We start from the raw sequence: 15,356 nt of genomic DNA, 5'->3' as shown, positions 1-15,356 counted from the left end.
CGCGAAATACCGGCGTGTTTTACCTTTTCCTGCTCCAACTCACTTCCTACATTCGGCCTACCCTTCAGTTTACAGGAGCAGACCCACGCGCCGCCTTCTAGGCGGGATACAAAAAAAAAGAGCAATGGAATTTTTATGGATGACAATGCAGTATGTCAGAACATTGCGTACAAGTCGACTGGATGAATCCCATCGAACATTTATGGTTCATAACCGAGAGGTCAGTTTGTGCATAAGCCCTGCACTGGCTACACTTTCCCAATTATGGACGGCTGTAGAGGCAGGATGGCGCAGTATTTCTGCAGGGGAATTCTAAATTGTTTAGTACATGCCACGTCGATTTGCTGCACTAAGCTGACCAACTCGAAGTCCGACACAATATTACGGTATCCCATGACTATTGTCACACCAGTATATTCCTTCGACTTCAGAAATATCGTAAGCAGCACCAGGTAGATACACTGACGCCAGAGGCTGAGAGACGGACGACAGACACCAGAGCTCGACAGCAGTCTCTTGCGTACAAAGAACTGAATGCTCTGGCAACCGAGTGGCCGCTGTCCTTGCAGCTTTTTCTCTCCTGTTCGCTCTCGGTCGACTCCATTCGCCGGTGACGGACACCGGTCAGCGCACAGAGCGGAAGTGAGGCAGAGTGTTTTATCGCGACGCCGGCAGGGCAGCGGCTGTTGCGTCAGAGCCGCCGTCTCGAGCGCCCCGTGTCCGGCGCCTGGTACGCGACGCTAGAAAGCCGCCTTCGCCGACCGCCTCGCTATCGTCGCCGTTCCATCGGCGAAGCCGCTTTTGGCCTCGAATTGCGCGCGTCCGCTCTCTCGCGCTGTCCCACATGTCCGGCCGCTCTAAAGGAGTGATGCGGGAGTCAGCGCCGCAACGGCGGAGATCTCGCAGAAAGAAAACACACAACCATTTCAGCCGCGAGGGCAGCCCGGGCGCCTTAAGGCGATGCGTTGCGCCTAATGGAGCGACTGGTCGTATCTGCGCCAGATCGCGTTTCGCCGATCCACAACTTTCTTCTTTGCGTGTATTTACGTTTTTTCTGCGTCGAGCTTCGGAAGATCAAGTAGGCCCGACAAACAGGTCGAGTGAAAATGTTCCAGTTTAAAGTGTAACACTGTTTCATTGTAGAACATCGAACGATCTTTCAATGAACCTCTGTAGCTCGGCTGTAGTACATACTTATATGTAATGTAGGCTGCCTTCGCACGATGCGCTTGTTAGGCTTTTTCGAGAGATCCAAGTTCAAAATTTTATGCGCACGATGAATACCACACGAGAGTGTCAGTCTTCGGTGTGCGGCGTTAGCGTAACCGGCTACGGCGGTAGACTAGAAGCATTTCCGACCTTAATGAGTTCCAGCCTCGTCCTTTTTATCTAATATTCCACCAAACACTTGTGCCGCTGCAATGAATTATGTTCTTTCGTGTAGGGACAATAATAATAATAATAATAACTGTCGTACATCCGTGGCAAAATATAATCGAAGTGGCAATCGAAAATTTTCTGTTCGACGACCACAAGTCGCCGCTTATACAGGGTAATTCTTATTAACGTTTAAAAACCCCGGAAGCGACGTAGATGAGTCAACTTAATGTAAGACGCAGTGGGTCGCAAATGTAGGGAAATACCCCAAAAGTGGATCATAGATGTTGAACATGTGACGTCACCTGACGACGTACATGCAGCGACTGGACTCGACAATCCTACCCTCGCCAGTAGGAGGCAGTGCTGCATATCACTTCACTAGGCTACTCTGTTTTCAAACAACTTTTGGAGTTGTGATCTATTGTAAACATGGAGGCTACACAATTATTGTCCTCACTGTAACCAACCAAAGGCTGTTCTTATTTTGTGTTTCTTTCTGTTTGTCCTTTCTTTTTGTGTTTACAGACTTTATTTAGAAAAAGAAAACACAGGTCATCTATTTGTAGCTACGTAATTCGGAAGCGTAGCCTACACTTATTTACTTGTGACAATACGGAAGATTTTTTGCACTGTACTTCACAATAAACCAGAAGATACCGCGAGACCGGTAAGTCAATTAATACTCAATGTTAACACATAATTGCCTCGCCGGCCGAAGTGGCCGTGCGGTTAAAGGCGCTGCAGTCTGGAACCGCAAGACCGCTACGGTCGCAGGTTCGAATCCTGCCTCGGGCATGGATGTTTGTAATGTCCTTAGGTTAGTTAGGTTTAACTAGTTCTAAGTTCTAGGGGACTAATGACCTCAGCAGTTGAGTCCCATAGTGCTCAGAGCCATTTGAACCATAATTGCCTCGGTTGGAATGATCAGGTGTGACAAACCGATAGGCTCCACCGCTGCATGCCATTTCGTGACGTCACATGTTCAACATTTGGCATCCACTTTTGGCGTATTTCTCGACATTTGTGGCTCAGTGTGTCTCATATTAAATCACTTGTCTCAGCATCGTCTACGTAGCTTTGGGAGTTTTAAACGTTAATAAGAAGCACCCTGTATACCGTGGATCACTCACACACACACACACACACACACACACACAAAATATATATATATATATATATATATATATATATATATATATATATATATATATAAGTTGAAGTCGATGTTATTGTGCCAACTTCTCAACTGGAAAATTACTGACGTCTCTGACTCAGATGTGATGCTTCTCGCAGTTAATTTGCCTGACACGGTGTTTTTATATTAAAAGACGCCAACCATCACATACTGTAATGTGCTACCAATAATTGTATGTGTAGTTTAAGTACGCGACTGTTTATCTAATGTCATCAAACTTGTGCTCCAATGTGCAAACAGAGTTTAGAAGTTTGACTAATTGTTAATAAATAGATGTTTGCCTATTTTTACTTTTGTGAAAATGCAACGCTAAAGACATTCTCGCGATTTCGTTAAGTAAGGATCGAAAAAACGTTCTGAATCAGTTTACTCAGATATGATTCAATATTGGATATATTGATCACTTTTATTGTTGCAAAGGAAGAACCGTTAATCAAGAGAAATCTCCAGCATTTACATTTGTTTTATTTGTCAAAATTAGAGAATATTAAGATGTTTGTTACGACTCTAGGCCCTTATCATTTAGAATAATGGCGCTGACCTCTGCACCAATATTCCCCTATAATATTTGCATAAAGAAATTAATTTTGCCAGTTCATGAATATAGGAGCTGGTGCACATAAAATTTGACAACACTTTTAAGTAATATCTGATTATATTTAAGCTGAATATTACATGAAACGTTTTCGTGCCTCGTCACAAAAATGGCTTCTTACACTACAAAAAAAAAAAAAAAACCGAAAGGGAAGAGATCTTTTTGCATAAAAACAGAGATTGTAATTACATTCGCAGATCATATTAATTGATTACAAAGTCTTTGTTATTTTTCTGAGAAAAGATAATATTTATATCTTTGAAAGTTCACACAATAACATATTTCGTTACGACTTCAGCTTTGGTATATTTGTGAAGGTATTTAATATCATCTTTATCACGTTATGTGGCGTACCGCCACTGTGCCCATATCGGAATCGTACTAGGTTCCATATACGCTGCAGCAAAGTCCTCAAACGGAAACGTTTTCATCGCCTCTCATATAGCAAGGAATCATTAAGAAAATATTATTAAATGAATTTTATTTATCGATGCAGTCATGCGTGTATTAAACAGTTATCGTAGTTTATTTATTCACCAATTAGCATACCACGTAATACAGTAAATTTAATATAGTTCGTTGGACATATACATATAACGTACCAAAGTTAATTAGATCTGTTGCTGCAGGGAAATTGATGAATGGCCCATTGTAGACTCGACTTAGACATTAGACTTAGTATTCTTCGTTGTCATTGGTAGGCCGACAGTTATCATAAAAGCATGAAAAACATAGTACAGATTCACATCAACAACATTTCGCGGACGTTGCTGTCTTAACAGCCACATTTATTGTCTAGTAATGATATCAGAAAGCACACGTAATTAAAATTTTAAAAATGTCTTTGAACATCGATTTCTGTAAAACGTCTGACATGAGCATTGTACTAATAGCAGCACTGGTTGTGTCTCATTACGAAGGGAGTTCAAAAAGTAAGCTACACGTGTCGCCCCAGCTAAGACCATCGCGCAACAAGACTGGCGCATTGTCAGAGCAGAGAGTACATGTCCCAGGTTTCCTGTAGACACGGTTCTGCTGCGGTACGGATGACAGATGCATCACAGTGTGGACTGAAATGGCGCAACAACTGGAAACGTATTCTGAATTTGAAGTACGCGGGCCAATACAATTCTTGTGGACAAAACGACTTAAGTGCACGCAAATTTGGCGCGAAATTGTGGCGGTATATGGCCCAAATGCAACGTTGTGTGCAACCGTAATGAAGTGGTGCCAACAATTCGACCCAGGTCGCGCAGACGTTCACCAACTAAAATCATTTGGTTTAAGACAAATCAATTTTTTCCATCAAGGTCTGTCACCGAAACGGTCTTTATTTGATACTTAATTGAAGTATACTTAATCTAACTGGTAGAATGAGAGTTCGCTCTGTCGTACTTCTAATTGTGATTCCAGAGTCTTTCCACTACACCACCATGCTTGGTGAAAGGAAGGAAGGGAGGAAGTTCGATTAGCACTTAACGACCAGTTGACGTTGAGGTCACTGCAGACCAAACACAAGCAGATGTCCTGGGTAAGGATATCAATAGTGGCCTTATGAAGGGAATCACTTCAGCATTTTATCCAAGCGACTAACTAAAGTGCGAATATCCTAAAATTGAACGGCCGGATGGAGACATGAATGGCCTTCCTCCCAACTGGAAATCCAGTTACTTAACCAATCTGCCATATGACTTGCTCGCATAAAATTAATCGTACACTACTGACCATTACGAAGGACAGGTGCAAGGCACAAACATGAAATTGGCATGACGTGTACTTCATCATTGACTATAATAGTGGTGAGAATTTTACTACAACTGTGCCAAGTAATTTGGAGTAATGGTAGCTGCATTGTATATGCAGTGAAAGAGCGAAAAATGCGAATATGTTCCTGTTTATTTAAAAGACTGACTAAAACCTGGGTACCAGCTATCTCATTCTACGTTCCTTAACAAAATTTTTTCCCAAAACTTTTGGTATGCAATCATATTCGCGATTTTTTATGCTGACAGAGAAGGAGACAGCGTCAGTAGCAATGAGGAGGAAAAGTAATAAATACTCGAAGATAATAGCCAGTGGTTGTGTCATAGGAAGAGCGAAGAATACTATGTCAGTATGAGGGGAAAAGAGGAACACAGTAGCAGTGAAACAGTTGTCAGTGACAAGAATTATAGGGAAAGAGTGAAGGAGACAGTGCCATGGGGATGGGTGGGGTAGGGTAAAAAGAGAAAGTGGAAGTGGGAGAGAGCTAGTGATAATGAGAGAATATGTGATAATGACAACGAGGAAGAGAGAGATAGTGACAGTGAGAAGACAACAGCAGTAAGGAAGGAAGGTAGGAATGAGAATTAGCATTACGTTAGAGCAAGAGGGCATAGTGGCAATGAGCGAGATTGTAATAGTAAGACAGAATGAAGGGAATTGCGGCTGTGACACAGGAGACAGTAACAGAGACACACAAAGAGATAATGACAATGAATTGAGCTGAATGAGTGAGTGAAAAGGGCAACTGAGAGTAGACGCGTATGACCGACTTACAGCGATGGACTAGTGGGTGTAAGTGAGTTAAAGTTAGGGAATCTTGTAAGAGTTTGAGGTGAGCTGCATGTTAAAATAAACTGAAAATACCTTCGCATGCCAAAATTTCTGGGAAAATTTTTAAGTGCTGAGTAACGTAGAATGAGGCAGTTGATATTCCAATTTTCAGTCAGAACCTTCAAGTGAACAGGAAAATATGCGCTTTTTTGTGCTTCGATAGTGGCATTTTTCTGCTGACTGTGTTTTCTTCGCACGATACTGTACAAGCGCAGTGAGTAAGATTTCGTTATTTTATATCCTTCCTGATGCTGAGAAATTTTAGATAGTGCTGAGTGACTCCTTGTAAAACATTGACATCCACCGGGACGGTGGGGAATTTCTCTCAATGAGAATACAAGTTGCGTGCATAGAGGAAATGTGCGTTCCACGAAAGAGCTTGGTACAAACGGGGCTGCGCTCTTAAAGCGTGGAAAACTTTCGCGCAGAGTTACGGAGGCAGCGGTGACCTTGTGCGTACGCCACCGCCTTCCTCCACGTCGCCGCAGCCGGTTTTCGCTTTCAGCTCGCACGTACAAGCAGCGCGTGCGTCCGAAACGCCGCCACAGTTACCAATATGCAGGTCGTAGGCTGGCTGTCGTATGTGCTCAGCAAATTTATCCAATAAAGTACGAGGGAAGTTAAGTAATACTCGTGCTTTCAAGTTTGGCTGCTGCAGCACTGCGATCGACAATCTACGCATGCGCGCTGATTGCCTGCAGCAATTGGCTGTCGAATGTCATAACGGAAACATTCCTCCTTGTTTACGTTTGTTCATGCGTAATCAAACCGCCTCACATAACCGAAAATACCGCTGAGTGTGTAATGCGTAGAGTGACTTGTTTTCTGTGTGTAGAACACGTGAAAGCAGGCGAAATTCATTGGTAGTTAGATGATGCTTGTGGAGAAAACATTGTAAGTGATGAAATGGTATGAAAAAGAATCAGAGCGGTTAATGATGTCTGTACTAACGTTCATGATTACTTGCGAAGTGGATGACCATCTGCCGTCACTGAAGATGACGCAAAGAAAACAGACATTTTGCAATTTCATTCTTATGTAATGGATTTCCTGAAGTTTCAAAGAGAGTTCTTACTACTCAGTGACAATGATGATGACGTCAAGATGACTGGTTAACAATTCACACGGTGAACAGGTTTTTGAAATACATGTGTTAAAATTATTAAAATGAAACTGAATGAAGTCTGCCGCTGTGACCGAGAGGTTCTAGGTACTTCAGCCCGGAACCGCACTGCTGCTACGGTCGCAGATTCGAATCCTGCCTCGGGCATGGACGTGTGTGACATCCAGAGGTTAGTTAGGTTTAAGTAGTTCTAAGTCTATGGGACTGATGACCTCAGATGTTAAGTCCCACAGTGCGCGGAGCCATTTGAATTTTGAAACTGAATGAAATGCCCAATGATCCGCTGTAGCTGTATTTGTTCAATGATGAATGCCACGTCTGTGTTAAGTCATGAACCGTACATTTACCGATTAAAATATGCTCTTGTCGGCCCATGTAGAGCAACAAAAGGCGCTCATAGATGTTTCACAGGGACGCACTGGGACATGTAGTGACTAAAAGCGACACGTTCATATATATTTACCATCAACACCCATCACTGACGGTGGTCTTTTTATCAGTTGACGATGTTTCTTTTTCATGAATTGAGGAGGGCTGAAAACTTTACGTAGCCACGCCAACTGTTACTCTGCGGCATTTTGTAACCTATGAGATAGCACAGGAGATGGCATTCCGGTCGATGGACAACCACGACAGCGACGAGATCAGGGCACCCATCAGACGAGATAGCATTTATTGTGTAGTCCCACATCCACAATCGCTGTATGGAACAGAGAAGACGCCTGTCAGACTCTCTGCAGAGGAAAGCCGTAGAAAGAATTGAAGCTGGACAGTCCCACATCCACAATCGCTGTATGGAACAGAGAAGACGCCTGTCAGACTCTCTGCAGAGGAAAGCCGTAGAAAGAATTGAAGCTGGACAGTCCCAAACTGACGTGGCTCGATGGTTTAATGTGATCGTCCATTTGTTCCTGGGATGTAGCGACAGTTTTTAGAGACCGAAACTGTATCTCAAAGACCAAGGCAGACTAGACAGAGTGTGACATCAAAGAGAGAGGACCGTTATTCGGCTGTAAGAGCACGATGGTACCGCCATAGTATTGCATGGCAACAGGCATCTGACCTCTCAGCATCCTCTGGCCGTGTTGTATCGAGGCGAAGGATGTACAGAAGGCTCCGGCAGAGTGGCCTTTATTGTCGGCCACTTGCTCCAAGAGTATCTCTGATGCGTCTTCTCAGAAGGAAGCATCTCGAATGGAGTCGTCAATATGCCACCTGGACGGTCGAACATCGAACCAATGTTCTTTTCACAGATGAGTCCCAATGTGGTCTGGAGAGTGGTTCTCGACGGATTCGCATCTGGGGAGAACGTGGAACACGATTTCGGGACCCAAACTTTGCGGAAAGAGACCGGCCTGGAGTAGGATCCTTAATGGCGTGGGCAGGGATCATGCTGACCGCTCGAACAGCTCTTCATGAAATAGTACGGGTGTATCGGTCAGGTTCAACTGCTGTCACGTATCGTGACGAGATCTTGAGACCTAATGTGTGGTTGTTGCGAGGTGCTGTGAGCCCCGACTTTGTACTGTTCGACAATAATGCTCGACCTCTCAGAACGTGGGCGGTTGATGTTTTCTTGGAAGCGGAAGATACTGCGCGCATGGCGTGGTCTGCTCGTCCTTCCGATATGAATCCGGTAGTGCATGACTGGGATGCACTGCGGAAATGGGTTACATCACGTCAGCATTCACCAACCACCCCCCAAGACAATTGAAGACAGTAACTGTTCTCAAAGAACAGATACTGTAGATGACCGTGCAGCTTTTCCCTGGAATAAATGATGACTAACTGAATCCCTCAGCTGCCGACAGGTGTTGTTGATATACCTCGATGTGGACTTGTGGACTTTTGTGCCCCGACCGCGAGATCCCGGGTTCGAGTCCCGGTCGGGGCACACATTTTCAGCTGTCCACATCGAGGTATATCAACAACACCTGTCGGCAGCTGAGGGTTTCAGTTAGTCATCATTCACTCCCCAAGACTTGCGAGAAGCTCTGCAAGAAGAATGGCTGTTGTTGCCTCAACAAGAGATTGATGACATCATTCACAGCATGCCCTGTCGCTGTCAGGCCTGTGCTGCTGCCAGAGGTGGTCACACCCCATATTGAACACCTTAACCAGTTATTGGAATGTGTGTGCAAATAGGTTAAACTGGAAAAAAAACGAGGAACATTTTTATCTACACTCCTGGAAATGGAAAAAAGAACACATTGACACCGGTGTGTCAGACCCACCATACTTGCTCCGGACACTGCGAGAGGGCTGTACAAGCAATGATCACACGCACGGCACAGCGGACACACCAGGAACCGCGGTGTTGGCCGTCGAATGGCGCTAGCTGCGCAGCATTTGTGCACCGCCGCCGTCAGTGTCAGCCAGTTTGCCGTGGCATACGGAGCTCCATCGCAGTCTTTAACACTGGTAGCATGCCGCGACAGCGTGGACGTGAACCGTATGTGCAGTTGACGGACTTTGAGCGAGGGCGTATAGTGGGCATGCGGGAGGCCGGGTGGACGTACCGCCGAATTGCTCAACACGTGGGGCGTGAGGTCTCCACAGTACATCGATGTTGTCGCCAGTGGTCGGCGGAAGGTGCACGTGCCCGTCGACCTGGGACCGGACCGCAGCGACGCACGGATGCACGCCAAGACCGTAGGATCCTACGCAGTGCCGTAGGGGACCGCAGCGCCACTTCCCAGCAAATTAGGGACACTGTTGCTCCTGGGGTATCGGCGAGGACCATTCGCAACCGTCTCCATGAAGCTGGGCTACGGTCCCGCACACCGTTAGGCCGTCTTCTGCTCACGCCCCAACATCGTGCAGCCCGCCTCCAGTGGTGTCGCGACAGGCGTGAATGGAGGGACGAATGGAGACGTGTCGTCTTCAGCGATGAGAGTCGCCTCTGCCTTGGTGCCAATGATGGTCGTATGCGTGTTTGGCGCCGTGCAGGTGAGCGCCACAATCAGGACTGCATACGACCGAGGCACACAGGGCCAACACCCGGCATCGTGGTGTGGGGAGCGATCTCCTACACTGGCCGTACACCACTGGTGATCGTCGAGGGGACACTGAATAGTGCACGGTACATCCAAACCGTCATCGAACCCATCGTTCTACCATTCCTAGACAGGCAAGGGAACTTGCTGTTCCAACAGGACAATGCACGTCCGCATGTATCCCGTGCCACCCAACCCTGGCCAGCAAGATCTCCGGATCTGTCCCCCATTGAGCATGTTTGGGACTGGATGAAGCGTCGTCTCACGCGGTCTGCACGTCCGGCACGAACGCTGGTCCAACTGAGGCGCCAGGTGGAAATGGCATGGCAAGCCGTTCCACAGGACTACATCCAGCATCTCTACGATCGTCTCCATGGGAGAATAGCAGCCTGCATTGCTGCGAAAGGTGGATATACACTGTACTAGTGCCGACATTGTGCATATTCTGTTGCCTGTGTCTATGTGCCTGTGGTTCTGTCAGTGTGATCATGTGATGTATCTTACCCCAGGAATGTGTCAATAAAGTTTCCCCTTCCTGGGACAGTGAATTCACGGTGTTCTTATTTCAATTTCCAGGAGTGTATCATCATGCACGTTGCAGTTGTTTACGTTGTGCATGCTTTACATTGCTTCTATTTTACTATCACCTGTTTATGCTGTTTTGTTGCAAAATAAATGCAGACATGCATTAATTTTGGACACATGTGTAGAAGTGCTTGTAGTCTCACTCCTAATCTGACGTTAATGAGGCCTATTGTCGAATCTGTACCCCTGCCTCTCTACGACTGGACAGGTAGCTGTGCCCTGCTGCGCACGGTAAGTTCGTTGCTTGGCTCGAGTTTCGCTACGAGCCAGCTGGCGGAACCGGAAGCAAGGTCACCTCTGGGCACGAAGCCAGCACGTTGTGGCTCGCTGTGGACCGAGTCCAGAAGCGAACGTGGTTGTATCGCCCGCCACGATGTTTGCAAACATAAGCAAGGCCGTCCCGTTCTGTGAGTGGTACGAGGGGCATTTTAAATCGGCAGAGCATATCTCTTTGCGCGGATCTTTTAATTCTCAGGCCGCGCGGGATTAGCCGAGCGGTCTCAGGCGCTCAGTCATGGACTGTGGTGGTGGTGGTTAGTGTTAACGTCCCGTCGACAACGAGGTAATTAGAGACGGAGCGCAAGCTCGGGTTAGGGAAGGATTGGGAAGGAAATCGGCCGTGCCCTTTCGAAGGAACCATCCCGGCATTTGCCTGAAACGATTTAGGGAAATCACGGAAAGCCTAAATCAGGATGGCTGGAGACGGGATTGAACCGTCGTCCTCCCGAATGCGAGTCCAGTAAGCTTACCACTGCGCCACCTCGCTCGGTCATGGACTGTGCGGCTGGTCTCGGCGGAGGTTCGAGTCCTCCCTCGGGCATGGGTATGTGTGTTTGTCCTTAGGATAATTTAGGTTAAGTAGTGTGTAAGCTTAGGGACTGATGACCTTAGCAGTTAAGTCCCATAAGATTTCACACACATTAATTCTCACACAGTGATTAAAATGAAAAATTTAAGAGGGTTTTTTTTTTTTTCACTTTGGTCATCTCGCAAACTGTCGCCATCGATTCCTGAACTTACGTTACTCCGTCAGATAACATCTGTCCGCTGGAAGGACAAGTCAGACAAATCTGTGCGCTTAGACAGCGGGTTGTGTGTTGATAGTGTGAAGCGCTGCCTACGCTATATCTTGTAATTTCTACTCGTTCGTTACCGTTGCTCGGACGAGCGCACCCAGAATCTGAGTTGTAGGTGGCGACTCTTCTTAGTCTCCTGATGAATGCAATAGTTTTGACATTTCACGATGCACAGCTCTAGGTATAATTGCTACTAGTCCATACCCGTTACATATTCTGCATTTCTCCAAACTGATACTGACTTAAAAAGCCTGACTGCAGTTTTATTTCAAGCGGGTGGGGGTGGGGGAAGCGGCCCTTGCCTGCACATGCGCCTCGCTGGATGCATCCTTGATTCCTCGGGAGTCATTGATGAGCGCGGTAGTACGTGGATTTCACACAGATTCCAGGCTTACATTTTATTTAATTCACGATTCATCCGCGCTGAGATCGCGTAGATTCCTCTTTACTGTAGTGACAATTACTTGCAGTTCATTAGTAAATTTTTTTGATTGATTCTAAAGCAGGGAACGCGATTATGAAAACAGAAGTTCGTCACTATACACAATAACTTTATACTATTTGACGCTCGTAGCTCCTCCCGTCTCTGCTTCACGCAACTGAATTTAAGGGGCTCCGGAACGCCCTATACTAGCAATGTTAAAATAACGCTTATAAATTACATCTTTCCTCATAAAGTATTTGAGGTAGGAAGTCGAACTTTTTACAGATTATTTATTGGAATATGGGCTACAACTTAACACAGGGATTTTACAAAATTTTAGTTCAGTTATTAAAGATGATTTTTTTTTTCAATTGTAATGAAAATTCACAACATTTTTTTGCAATTTTTTATTTATATATTCAAAAATATACAGTTTTTTGGAAAAAGGCTGTGTTAAATTATGCAGAAGGTACTGTGTAACATTTACTGAAAGTTTGAAACAAATATGTTTGGAAGATCCTTAGAAAACATGTAATTAGTATGAGAAAATAAAAGTTTTGGGAATCGAGCGACAAAGATTGGATTAACTTTTTAGTGCATTCCAGGTCCATAGGATGGATTATCTTCATCCTCTGCAAACTCCTCCTCCAGCTTCCTCTTGTTCCTCCTCCTGTTTACTCTTGCTTGTATTTCTAGACTCTTTACAGCCCTGTCTGCAACCCGAAGGCGTTCCTTGTCTAAAGCAAGCATCGCTCGTTGTTGTGTTCGTAGATTTTGCTACCATTTTCTTCAGTTGCAGTTACTGCAACACTGTTCCAAAAGGTGGTCATGCATGAACACTTATCACATTTCAGTTGTATTTCACTAGCAAGTCCTACGTGCTTTATTATGGAGAGTTCCAGACCAACTTCACTACAATGAATACATCTTACACAGTTTGAAAAAATTCCTTTGAGAACCGACGTATCAAATATTTCATTCACATCCGATTCGCCCATAAAACATTCATAGTTTTCACTCATTGAACCAAGCTTCTTCTGTGAAGTATTTTCTTTCCCACTTTGACTGCTATGGGCAGGTGTACTTGAGAGGTTAGGTTCACTCACTTGGTTATCGTCTTTATTGTTTACAGTAATAACACATACCTTTGGCTTTCCAACATTTCTCCTTTTCTTAAAAGCCTTCAGAGGATTTCTAATAACTTTACTTTTACTCATTATTATACTTCAACAAAACAGAGACTCAAGAAACAGAATTAATTACGAATATTTTCGAGATAACGACAGAGTAAATAAACATGAAACAATCGACAATCACACCAGCGATATATATTGAACCATCACAGGTTAGCCACAACACCTACTTTATCTCACATAACTAAAATGTACCTGATGAACACGGACGTTAATAATAACACCATTTGACAGCAGTTTAACAGCGCCACAATGGGTCACGCCCATGTAGAACACATTTCAAAAAAAATTTAAAAATAGTTGTAGTCTTCGGAATTGAATATATTATATATCTATTAAAAGGTAATAGTCTGCAGATTCAGAAAAGGCAAAAAAGTAAAAATTGAACTTTTCATGATTTTGAGCCTTTCCGGAGCCCCTTAACAGCTGAACAAACTGAAGGACATGATGATCGCTCAGGTAGCGAAGTGGGCTGTTACGATAGCATCGAGCGAGCGCACCTTAATGGCTACTCGCCACCCTGTGATGTCATTTCTTCTATTCAAACACAACTTCTACAACGATTCCTTCAGAGCGACCTTCGAAGACAGCAGTAACTAGTAGGCTAAGGTTTGCAGTGCTGACTGATTTATAGAAATTTGCAGGTTCCTCCAGAGTCCTCGGTTACATAAACACTGACTTAAAGCTTCGTACCCTAGTTAGTAGTACTTTCAAGCGGATCGCAGGGGAAAACCTCTTTTTTTCATATGCTGAAGTATTTACTGTAGCACGAAAATTTAATGTTTGAATATTTTGTTTAGTTCAGAGAAATGTAATTACGGATATTTTGCGTTACATGTCCTCATTTGTCCAAGCCCTTTCATTTAATTTAATCTCATTTATGAACCAAAGCTACTTGGAAGGAGCCACTACGTAATTCACAGAAAGTTGATAAGAAAATTTGAAAATAAAACAAAAATTATGAAACAAAGTTATGATAGTATATATAATAAATAATAGGAATAGGTTACAGTAATAGACTCTAAACAATGGCGAGAATCTCCCGTACAGAATAGAAAGGTTGTAGTATGAGTGAAGGTTTTGATTTGTTAGATTTGAAAATTTTGCGAATTGCGCTCTAGTTCTGCTGGAACCCTACTAAAAACAAACTCTGCATAATAGAGCGCATATCTCTAAGCAATATCTAAAGAAGAGTTATCCAAGTGCGAATGTGGCTACTCCTTTTTCATTAACAGTAAGTTCCGTGACGGAATACATGGATATTATAACAATGCTCGAACAAAGACCTGCAGGAACTGAAGTACTGATCCCGCAGATCCAAGTGAGATGCCTTTCCTAGGCTAAGAATATTCCTTGTGAACTGAGAATATTCGCAACCCTAACGAAATCTCAGCATTCTGAAACAGATAATTGTTAAATTTCGGTCCTGGCGGTGATTTCGCATCGTTAAACGGTACTAATAGTCACTGGTTTGCTCGTTAAAAACTAAACATCCCTCTGCCCTTTTTTAGACCGCGTAATGGAAACTGAGTTGTGGTTCAGCAATATTCGTGCGAACTGTCTCGTGAGAATCCAGCAAGAAAACTAGACACGTGGCGCAACGACGCACGAAGCACGATTCGTGAAGGCGCTAACTTCTAAGGCGCGCCCCTCAATCACATCGGACACGGGATTTTTCCCGCGGCTGTCCGTGAGAGGCTTCGGGCCGCCCGTAACGAAGGTCCGTGGCAATTGGTAACAGCCGTAAGGCTTCACGGGATGCAATTACGAGCAATCTGCAAGCCGGGGTGATGGCCACTGTTTCCGAGCGAGGTCAGACGCTAGGATAAATTCTAGCGTCCGATTCCACTCGCCAGCTTCGAGCAATAACGTCATCCCAAAGGCAAGGAGCTACGTAGAGCCAATCTTTGAAAACAGTGGATGATTTTAGTAAACAAAGGAATGTTGCATACGGTAAAATTATATTCACAATTCACACGACTATTTACTTAGTCACAAGTTATATCGAAACGTATCGAAAATGATGGAAATAAATAAGAGCAAAACAAATGAGAAATATGAATGCGAGAAATAAATTACTGTCGAAATTAAAGCGAGCAAGAAACACACAGAAAACCTGTAAATTCCATTACAGTATAGCGCCTGGTGAAGTCATAATACACTACTGGCCATTGAAATTGCCACACCGAGAAGA

The 15,356-nt window shown here is 44.4% G+C and overlaps 1 protein-coding gene across 2 annotated transcripts in view; it reads right to left on the bottom strand.

The window, feature by feature from the left end:
• The window catches only part of LOC124596017 (E1A-binding protein p400-like), a 187,138-nt gene that overhangs the window by 141,251 nt on the left and 30,531 nt on the right, over window positions 1-15,356 (bottom strand). The gene's annotated exons all lie outside the window — the stretch shown is intronic.

Source organism: Schistocerca americana, chromosome 2, assembly GCF_021461395.2.
Source record: "Schistocerca americana isolate TAMUIC-IGC-003095 chromosome 2, iqSchAmer2.1, whole genome shotgun sequence".
NCBI lineage: Eukaryota > Metazoa > Arthropoda > Insecta > Orthoptera > Acrididae > Schistocerca > Schistocerca americana.
Note: the sequence above shows the minus strand (reverse complement) of the source record. Positions and strands in the feature narration are given on the sequence as shown.